Below are 10941 nucleotides of genomic sequence, written 5' to 3' on the forward strand. Positions count from 1 at the left end.
TATGGCGTAAGAATCATAATCAAATGGTTCCAAAAAACAAAAATGTATAGACGATGTGACCCTGTAACATTACATGTTTACAAAAGAGCCTCAGGGCCTGGACTTCCTGCAGGCACGATTTGTACACAGCTCAATGGAAGAAAACAAAATTTAATATTTTATGGAGATTGCACTGTCTAATTCTTATCAACTTTTGATATGATGAAAGGGGGCACATCTCAAAACTTGTCCAGCTGTTACTTTCAGAACTCTTGGATTTATCTGGAAATTATGGCACAAAATGTCAACTTTCCCATAATATGACCAGTGCAGTATATTGCCTGCCAGACTAGCCAAAGAATGTACAATTGATCACATTTATTGGAAACAAAGTTCACTTGGTCTATACTCTCCCTTTAAATTAAGGTCTGCGTTTGAAGCTACTGATTGAATGGGCAACAATATTATTTGGCTGGAGTTCCCCAGGGTACCTTTTAAACGGCTCTCCTGACCCCGGGTCAGAGGTCAAGGTGCACCTGGGGGAATCTAAAGCCAGTTGTAGTTTATCATCATTACCTTCATCGGTTTTGCAGATGGAAAAAATCCCACTTGGTATCCTTTATGACATCTTACGGGACTGAGAAAATTTCTTGGTGCGATGAAAGAAATTATTATGATTGTGTCAAAAGAAAGTTTGAAACACGTTTCATCACTTTCCCATTTCCATATTCTTCTGTCGTGTACAATGGTTTCAATCTTAATTAACCATGTCTCATTGTCACATTATTGGTGCTCGATGTATGTGGAATTGTTTACCCCCCTCCCCGGGCCCCCACATGTTTAAGAGAACCGGACTCAACATTCGGTTATTATAGTAGAGTATATGGGGTTCGAATTCCGGCCGTGACACTCATTGAGCACGTGGCGACGTAACAGAACCCAGCCGTCGATTTCACCAAACTCTTCCTAACTTAGGATTAATCTTACGACTTAGGACGAGTTGAGTCCCGCATCCAAATACGTAGGAAGCATTGAATTCATCCTAAGTTAGGACGGGTTACTCGTCCTAACTCGAGTTAGGATTAATCCTAGAGTTTCGTGAAATCGGCTGCAGACCACTTATCGTTACTAAGAGTATTTGATGTAAACCCTGGTGTTTCTGTTCACATAACATCACCCTTGTTTACAGGTTTGTTCGTTTGTTTGTTTGTTGGGGTATTTGGTGTTCGTTTGTTATAGATGATCTTCCCGTCAAGGGAATTTGGCAAACAACATAGGGGATGTATACGCCAAGCTGACAACAGCCACATATCAACAAATTGTAACTCAATGCAATATAATATTGTGAAATCAGCGGTCGGCTTGCGTTGGATTCGAACCGACAACCTTGTAATTTACTTTGCTTGCGAGCAAGGCATTCTTGGTTTCATTATTAATTACCAGAAAATAAATAGAAGTATCATGCAGAAACCAAATATGAATTTGAAATGAGCCCCCTACCCCCCCACACACACAAAAAAGAAAAAATAGCCCCCCCCCCCCCAAAAAAAAAAAGAAGAAAAAAAAAAAAAGTGTTATCAGAAAACCCCCAAAACAACAACAACAACAACCTCCGAAACCATCAATTTGACCCTATACTGTTGACACGGTTCCCAGGCTGCTGAGGAGAAGTAGTGGAGGAAGAACAAGAAAGTGCGAACGTGTTGGCCTCATTTTCTTCAGCAAGGTCGTCTTCCTAACAACTGGCAACTTGGCTATTTCACAACCAATCAGCCAAGAATACCAGAAATTACACGCGTGTCAAGGTGTAACCCATCTCGATGATTACCAAGTTAGCCATGCTCAATCTACAGCCTGCAAATCCAATAACCAATTTAAAGGGAAGGTACACGTTTGGTTATCACTCCGAAAATATATGGCGACAAAATCTTACTAGCTTTCGACAGTACACAACATTTTGAGAAACATTTCACTTCGAAGTAATGTGGTTATAGAAAAATATATCGGTTTGTATCCCATGAAAATTACAATCTGAGAAAAGTTACTGTCAGATACGTTTCTCATAATATTGTGTTTTCCAATTACGGATTTTTCTTCCTGCGTACGCAGCGCATGCACGAAGCCCAAGCCGGAGATTGAGCTAAAGTCGGGGTTTGAGCAAGGCCCATTCTATGGGGCTGATGGTGGTGTGACGCATAGGCCCTTTTCGAAACGACTGAATTTAGCTTTGGATTCGGCTCAGGCTAGCTTGGCCCCGCGGATGTTTGGACAATTGCGCGTGCTTTGCGTATACGCGCCCAGGGTTACAGACGAGAGAACGGAGCCTCAAGCCGAATCCAAGCCGAAGCCGTGGTTTCAAAAAGGGCCATAAGCGTTTGTGCGTTTGCCTAGTGCACAACTCTATTTCGTTTGCCCTTTGCCAATTTCATAAAGCAGCACAATTTATAGACAAATTTCTTTGCTATGCAACAAATATAATATGGCAAAAGTCACAACAATACACATATAATGTAATTTGGAGCTGGTAACTTGTTTCTGCTAACCAAAACTTTTCCATGCCTAGCAAGTTTTAACGCTTATGCTTACAGGCTTTATGAAAATGTACCCATGTTAGTTATTGTATAGTTATTGTCAGGTCCTGGTTTAAAAATGTAAACATGAAATTTCAACAGTTCATACTTGATGCATGGGTCATCAAACTTGAGAGTATTTTTTTTTTTGGGGGGGGGTAGGGTAGGGTGGATCACGGAATGATCATGGTTTTCTATCTTGCACGTCTCCCACGTTTTTCAGGGGTATTGTCCTTGCACTGGTTCACATGGGACGACACTTAACGAAAATCCCAGCATCCCAGACCAGGTGTTTCCCAAACGACCTACACCTGGTGGTTCTGGTTATCGTAATACTGAACGCCAGGACAGATTAAGAGTCCGGTGGGATTAGGGGAGAGTTTAATCGCAAGGAGTCAAGCTTGTCCTTTGCTGCTCATTAAAAAGTATATTTCAACAGATGTGTATGTTGGTCTTATGGTTAAAGGTAAAATACACATTAACTTGGTTGTTGGAATCGTTCGTGTTTTTTTGAAGACACTGGACGCTATTGGTAATTGTCAAAGACCAGTCTTCTCACTTGGTGTATCTCAACATATGCATAAAATAACAATCCTGTGAAAATTTGAGCTCAATGGTCATCGAGGTTGCGATATAATTATAATGAAAGAAAAAACACCCTTGTCACACGAAGTTGTGTGCTTCAAATGCTTGATTTCAAGACTTCAGGTTCTAAACTTGAGGTCTTGAAATCAAATTCGTGGAAAATTACTTCTTTCTCGAAAACTACTTCAGAGGGAGCCGTTTCTCACAATGTTTTATACTATCAACCTCTCCACATTACTCGTAATTAAGAAAGGTTTTATGCTAACAATTATTTTGAGTAATTACCAATAGTGTCCACTGCCTTTAAGGCAAAGTACACCTTTGGTTGTTGGTATCGTTCGTTTCTTTTAAATCATGTTCACATTGATAGGCCTATACAATGGAAATATTACTTGTGAAAATTTCATTTCATAAGGTGGTATCATTTTTTGAGACTAAGCAAAAACATGGCGCGGTTATGTCAATTCAGTAAACAATTCTATATCTGGAATAAAGACGATGTGACCTGTGACATCACATGTTTACAAAAGAGCCACCTAGTCTGGACTTCCTGCAGGCACAATTTGTACACAGCTCAATGGAAGAAAACATCAAATCTTACTTTATATTTTATGGAGAGTGCACTGTCTATATTCCTATCAATGTTTGATATGATAAAAGGGGCACATCTCAAAACGTGTCAGCTTTTACTATAACTCTCGGATTTATGTGGAAATTATGACACAAAATGTCAACTTTCCCATCTGACCAGTGTATCTTGCCTGCCAGACTAGCCAAAGAAACTACATGGTCACACTTATTGTAAACAAAGTTCACATGGTCTATGCGCAGTACGATAAATGCTTCGTGCAGAAACGTTTCACAGATTAAAACGTTCTTGAATCCCTCTCTAAAAGTCAAACCACATTCTTTAGAAAGCAATCGTTTATTAAGAATGTTCTTCAATGTCAACAGCTGCTGCGCTTTGATGGTCATTATTATTTGGAGAAACTACCAAATGATACCCTTTATATACAAGGTAAATGGTAAGTAACTTTCCTTATGGGACTGGAACAATTTCAAAAGCTCAAGTTTATACCCATGTCCACCGAGTTTAGTTCAATGAGATGGTTTGCGGTAACACCATGTGTGTATCTACTTGCAAAGTAATGTTTGTTCTATGAGAACTGTCTTTCTTTATTCTACCACCGCAGGGTAGAATTATCGGGTTCAGGAACAGCATGCACGACGGCACGAATAGGTAAATTTGTATCCATGCAATATAAGCCTCCTTTAAATTTCTATTACTAAAACATATTGTTTTTGTGTTTCGGAATAAATAGAAGACTACATTAATGTGGAGTGATTGAGTGTCACAGAAGGAACTGTTCATTGTTACCCAAGTTCAAACATAATACACAAAGATCATGGTGCGCAGACGACAATCAAATTAATCCATTTATTGGATCCAAACCTCCATTTTTTAGAAAGTACTGCAAGAGGTTGAAACAATAATCACTTTAGGTAACTTCAGTTCAACACACTTCACGAACTCAGGATTTGTTTGTTATCAGTTTGCTGGAAGAGTTACACATTCATTTGAACTGTTTGTTCGAGAAAACAACACCTTTGAATGGATCTATTCCAGATACTGCGCGCCTTATAAATTTTATGTTATGTTATTATTATTATTAAAACAAAACAAAAGTAGGCCCCCTATAATCACAATTTTATATCAGTGTTGTTTATTAAGACACTGTGGAAAATATTGGTAATTGTCAAAGACAAGTCTTCTTACTTGGTGTATCTCAACATATGCATAAAATAACATATCTGTGAAAATTAGAGCTCAATGGTCGTCGAAGTTGCGAGATGATAATGAAAGAAAAACACTCTTTTAAACGAAGTTGTATGCTTTCATATGCTTGATTGCGAGACCTTAAAATCTTATTCTGAGGTCTCGAAATTAAAATCGTGGAAAATCACTTCTTTCTCGAACACTACATTTCTTCAGAGGGAGCCGTTTCTCACAATTTTGCGAGATAATAATGAAAGCAAAAAACACCCTTGTCACACGAAGTTGCGTGCTTTTAGATGCTTTATTTCAAGACCTCAAATTCTAATTGTAAGGTCTCGAAGTAAAATTCGTGTAAAATTTACTTTCTTGAAAACTACGTCATTTCAGAGGGAGCCGTTTCTCACAATGTTTCATACTATCAACCACTCCCCATTACTCGTTACCAAGTAAGGTTTTATGCTAATAATTATGTTGAGTAATTACCAATAGTGTCCACTGCCTAACACGCTCCATGTTGTAAATTATGATTTTTCCCGTCTGGTATCTAAATATTTAGGCAACACCCATGGTGTTAATTTGTTAATACCCCAGTTTTGCAGTGTATCGTGCAAACCATAATGATCCCAATGACTTAAAGGCACTGTACACAATTGGTAATTGTCAAAGACCAGTGCTCCTCACTTGGCGTATCCCATCATAGCGCATACAATAACAAGCCTGTGAACATTTGAGCTAAATTGGTCATCGAAGTTACAAGCAAATGCTGAGAGAAAACACCCTTGTTTGACGAATTTGTGTGCTTTCAGAAAGGAATAACAGACTTATTATTTTAGTGAGAAATTAACTCTTTCTCAAAAACTACGTTACTTCCGAGCGATTCGTTTCCACAATGTTTTATACTATCAACAGCTCTCCAATGCTCATTACCAAGTCAGTTTTTAAGTTAATATTTGTTTTGAGTAATTACCAAACGTGTACCTTCCCTTTAATGAGACCGTGTCACTGTTTGAGTTTCCGTTCCAAACATGGCAGCGTGTCATCACAGTCAACATTAATTAATCAACATAGGCACTTCTGCTGCAGACGATAAAAAAGGGCGGGGAAAAAAACCCCAAGAAACTACTTCATGGCTCCAAGCCGGGGTTCGTGTCTCGGCCTTGCTAGTTTTAACTCAAGTCCCAATGCCATGGGAGTCCTTTTAAGTTTTAGTCCCATCGCCTTACTTCAGAAAACTCCCCAAACCTATGCCGGGCCGCGGGATAGAAACTTGCGATCCTGTAGTTTCCTGATATTCTCGGGACCAGTATGAATAGCTACATTTTGACGTTAAGGGGCTTGTTTGATAATAGTCAGCGTGATATGCGAGAGATCTCTCGCACGGAAACGAGACTTGAATCAAGTCTAGTCTGGGCATTGCGTGTGGTGTAGGGATTTCAAACAGTCTAGCTCGCAAGGATGTGCAAGGATGTGCGTGTTGTATGTGCGTGCCTATAATCAGATCTTAACCAGGGTCATAGGATGGTGACAACCTTGTTTCAGAAAGTGTACTTATTGCACCCTTAAATAGAGTCGTGACTCACTACATCAGGCAATCCTAGGGTTCTCTAGACATAGCGAGACACACACGGAGAGGGGGGAACACAACCTCGTTTATATGGGTGTATATTCACCACCTCGTCGCGCCATTAGTGCATCAATGCCCTTTTCGCAATGAGAGGGGTTCGATGAGGCGCGCTGACCGTGGGAACGACGCTGTGATATCCCATTCACTCATCAAATTGACAGCTCCTGCTAGTGTTAAAGCATCGGAAGTAATAAAATTGCGTGATGATACAACAATCCTGCAATTATAAGCGATCTATTGGGCCGTAGTTATAGCTTATAAGTGATGAGTGATTACAATAGGTCGTTAGCACACGATCTGGGTTCGGGTCCCAGTCGTGAAACTTGTGTCCCTGAGCGAGACAAGTAGCTATTGCTTTGTCCTTCGGATGGGACGTAAAGCCGTTGGTCACGTGTGTTGTGTAACGCACGTAAAAGAACACAGTGCACTTATTGAAAAGAGAAGGGGTTCGCCTCGGTGTTCCTGGCTGTGGCTGCTATATGCACCGTAGCACCTTGTAAACCCTTATGAGATGCTAGACATATTTGGGTCTCAGAATTCATAACTTTCAATAACCTATCTTTCTGTAAAAATACATGTACTAAGCGCCTTGAGTACCTTGTTGGTAGATACTTGCGCTGTATCGTCTTCGATATTATATTTTGTACAGGAGTTGAACACAAATACGATAACCACGGTGAAAAACGAACCAAGTTTGGGTGTGTGTATGTGTGTGTGTGTGTGTGTGGGGGGGGTCACTGTTCCATGCAAATTTATATCCAAACACATTACAATACGTCACTTTATTGTCTTACTGAGTTTTCAACATCGGAGTATCAGCTAACAAAGTCAACTGGGCCCAATTTGCAGATCGTGCAGTTTCATAAAGTTGTTAAGCAGCAGAATAACCGCAGGACGAATTTCTTTGCTTAGCTTAAACTGAGTGGGTGCATAACAGTGTAAACTGAATGTAGTTTTTTCTTGTAACCTTTTTCTGTTAAGCATTTCTTTTCTGTGCTTACTAAGTTTTTGTGCAGGTTTTATAAAATTGGGCTGTGGTGTCCATTTATTATTTTTTTATGCAAGACGCCAGACACACAAGGCCTGAAGGACACTTAAAGGTGTGGGCTACAATTATTGTTTGTCCATGGGCCGCTTCCCCCCTACTGAAACTCAATTAGGGACTGAAACAGGGTTACCCCTTTACAGCCCATACGAATATAGGCTTGGGTATCATCCATCAGAAGCCTGGCTGGTACAGCAGAAAGCACTACCTCCCTAACTTAATGAAGCAAAGAGAGGGCGCTCCGAACTAAATCATCGCTGTCGGAGGTTGGGGGGGGGGGGGGGCTGGGGTGCTTGGGGAATGGTTCCCCGGAAGTGAAGTCGATTCATTGACTTGGTAGGGATTAGTGTCTATGCTTTGGATCAGGGACAAGGGATTTACTTCATCTCTAGATTCACTCAACTCTTAATACATTCCATCCAGTGTCAAGGCATCTAACCGGGCTTAATCCACCCCTTTGTCTTTAATAATTAGATATTAACACGCGAGCACGCAAGCAGGCCACAACTGAGCCCTGTGTCATCTATACATGGGATATGCCCAATAAAAAGGCCACCCAAACGTCAAACTCCGTCACCAGTCTGTAGAGTTGCTTTTTGTCTACTAATTAATCTTAAGCACACTCATTAATCTCCCATTGTCACGCACAAGCAGCTCAATTATCTTTTAAGTGGAGTGAAAGACAGGTGTACCGTCTCCCACCCCTTCTCTGATTGGTGATAAGTGTGACCAGACATCACGACTTGCCTGTTAATAAATCACACGCACTAGACGTCGGTGTCGTTCTCATAGGCAGCGTATCGCATCGTCCCCCTTCCAGGAAGGGCCAGAGAAATTGCACATCCTTGTAAGCAAGGTTGCACTGTAGAATATTTTGCGTGCTGGCCCCAGACGGCTATTTTGTGACTTGGATTTGTATAAATGACGTGTTAATAGATTGATGGAGTGATCGCGTGCCAAACCGTAATGCATTTTATGCGTAGGGCGGTAAAGTCGACTTGGGAAGGGGAGTTCGTGACCGGGTCAGGGTTCACCACAGTGGTTCAGTTTTACAAGCTTTAAACAAACGTAACAATGACAACAAAACAACAGTAACCATGGTGATGACAAGCAAAAGAAAACAAAGAAACGACAAAAACCACGCGTGGCTTTTTTTCAAATGATCGAAAACGGCAAGGTTTGATGTTTTTTTATTATTTAGAAAGCTGTTGGTGGTTAAAAACTTGTGAGAAACGGCTCCCTCTAAAGTATAGAAGTTTTAATAAAAATAAGTAATTTCTCACTAAAATATTTGAAATGAATTCGAGACCTCAGCCGCGAAGTAATGCGGTTTTGTAAAAAGATAACAAGAGTAGTTGTCATGCCCCAAAATGTACGTCAGTCATTAGGATAATACCAATCGAACGGTTCCAAAAACTAAGGGTACACTTTGCCTAGTTTTCTTTTCCTTTGATAGTTATTTTGCGAGTGGAATGGACATTCTTCTAAGCTAAGAAGGGGTGGGGGAAAGTAACACCGATTCAATTAGAGGAATGAACCATCGTGGAATTATGACGAATGATCGACTAAGGAAGTGTTACTGAGCATGAGTGTAATTCGTTTGATCTTAAAGGAACATTACAGAATTGCCAAGAAAAAAAATCGTCTCACAGATTGACATAAAACTTAAATCGGTGTAATGATGATGATAGTAGAAAACATCCCTTGAAATATTTCGTCCTTATAATTTGTCATATTTGATGAGAAATAAATAAAAACTAATTTCCCGTTTGGAGTTTATCGCTCAGTGACCGTTTTACTTAATTTTTTTTAAATGTCATGCAAAATGTGTAATCGATTTTTCACAATTTCTTGTGACCTAGATGGCCGATCGATCTCGAACGTATACAGGTTTGTCAGTTAATGTATACGGTGGTTTACATAAAGTGCTTACACTTCCAACAATTGTTTTGTTAGCAAAAAACAATTCTGTAATAGCGAGGTTTAGCTGTACGTTACGCGAGCAATACGTGAACGCGAATGTCAACAAAATGTGTTGGTTCTGGGTGACGTCGCCACTTTGGACTTATTGCATGCTCACGTATGACGTCTGCGCTCACGTACGCACCTGACGTGAAAAATAGTAAGTTCACGCATGCTGAAACGTGAGATTTTAACGACACAACTGATGTTCATCACGTTCACGTTCACGCGGAGCGTGCAGCTAATGTTCATTGAAAGTGCGTAGAATCATCATTTAGAGTCATTTCCTGTGTGGTCCGAGACGAGCCCAAGAATTCAGCAGTCACGAAGGTCCCGCTTCCCATTTCAATATCATTTTCATTAATTAAACTTGATGGGTGCATACTGTGATGGATCGTTAGGGGTGGGTGTCTATTAAGATGGGGTGGAGGGGGCGTTGGGTGGGTTCAAACTGTCATGGTCTTGTGGGAGGGGAGTGGCTGAGATCTTTGGCTGTGGCACCGGCTTACGGCTGATGAAGCCAAGCAAAAGATTTGGGATATCGGCTGGTGTAAAGGATGGTGCATTGGGAGAAGTTTATAAGGATAAATCAGGCATGCAGACAACTAGCATCAATATGTACATAAATGCAACACATTCACTTTATGCTTAGTTTTTTTCGTACACAATATTTAACAAGTCATATTCATTTTTTTAAACGTACTATTCCACTTATCATTGGCGAATTTGTTCATCGGCCAAAACTTGGACCTAGAAATGTTAGCCAGCAGATGTGGTTATTTTTGTGTGGATTTGATCAAGAAATAGAAATAAAAGAACGACAGATATAAAACTCACCCTGCAGTTTATATAGCGACGGTGGCAGAACAGGAGTAATTTCCCCGGGGATATGGGACCGGGGCTGGAACCATAAAGTATAAATTATGGCAATCGATTTTTCTGTAAGAAATAGAGAGACAAAATAAAGTATTGATGAAGAATATGATCGTTAAAACAGTCAATGCGTCATAGTAAGTTGACTTAAGTTCTATCATAAAACTTTCATTTCCAAATTTCTTTGATGGTTTCGGTTAGTTGCGAAGACAATATCCGTTTTATGCTCAATGTAGTGTTTAAAATCGGATTTAAAAAAACTTCAGTTCTCCACGAGTGGGAAACTTGTTCATTATAGTTCTTAAAGAACGATCATGTTTTACCTTGATTTATCTCACTATAAAATGCCCATTTGCAAAACAAAGAAGAAAAACAGGTTTTAAAGGTTTTTTTTTCATTGCGCTGACACAATTTGTTGTACGAACGCTGTTCTGAAACTTTTCATCATTTAAAAACATTTAACTTATATCTTCTTCATTTCTCAACTTTATAAATATATGGGCTACCGTTCAATTTTTACACTAAA

Source organism: Asterias amurensis, chromosome 11 (assembly GCF_032118995.1).
Source record: "Asterias amurensis chromosome 11, ASM3211899v1".
Classification (NCBI taxonomy): domain Eukaryota; kingdom Metazoa; phylum Echinodermata; class Asteroidea; order Forcipulatida; family Asteriidae; genus Asterias; species Asterias amurensis.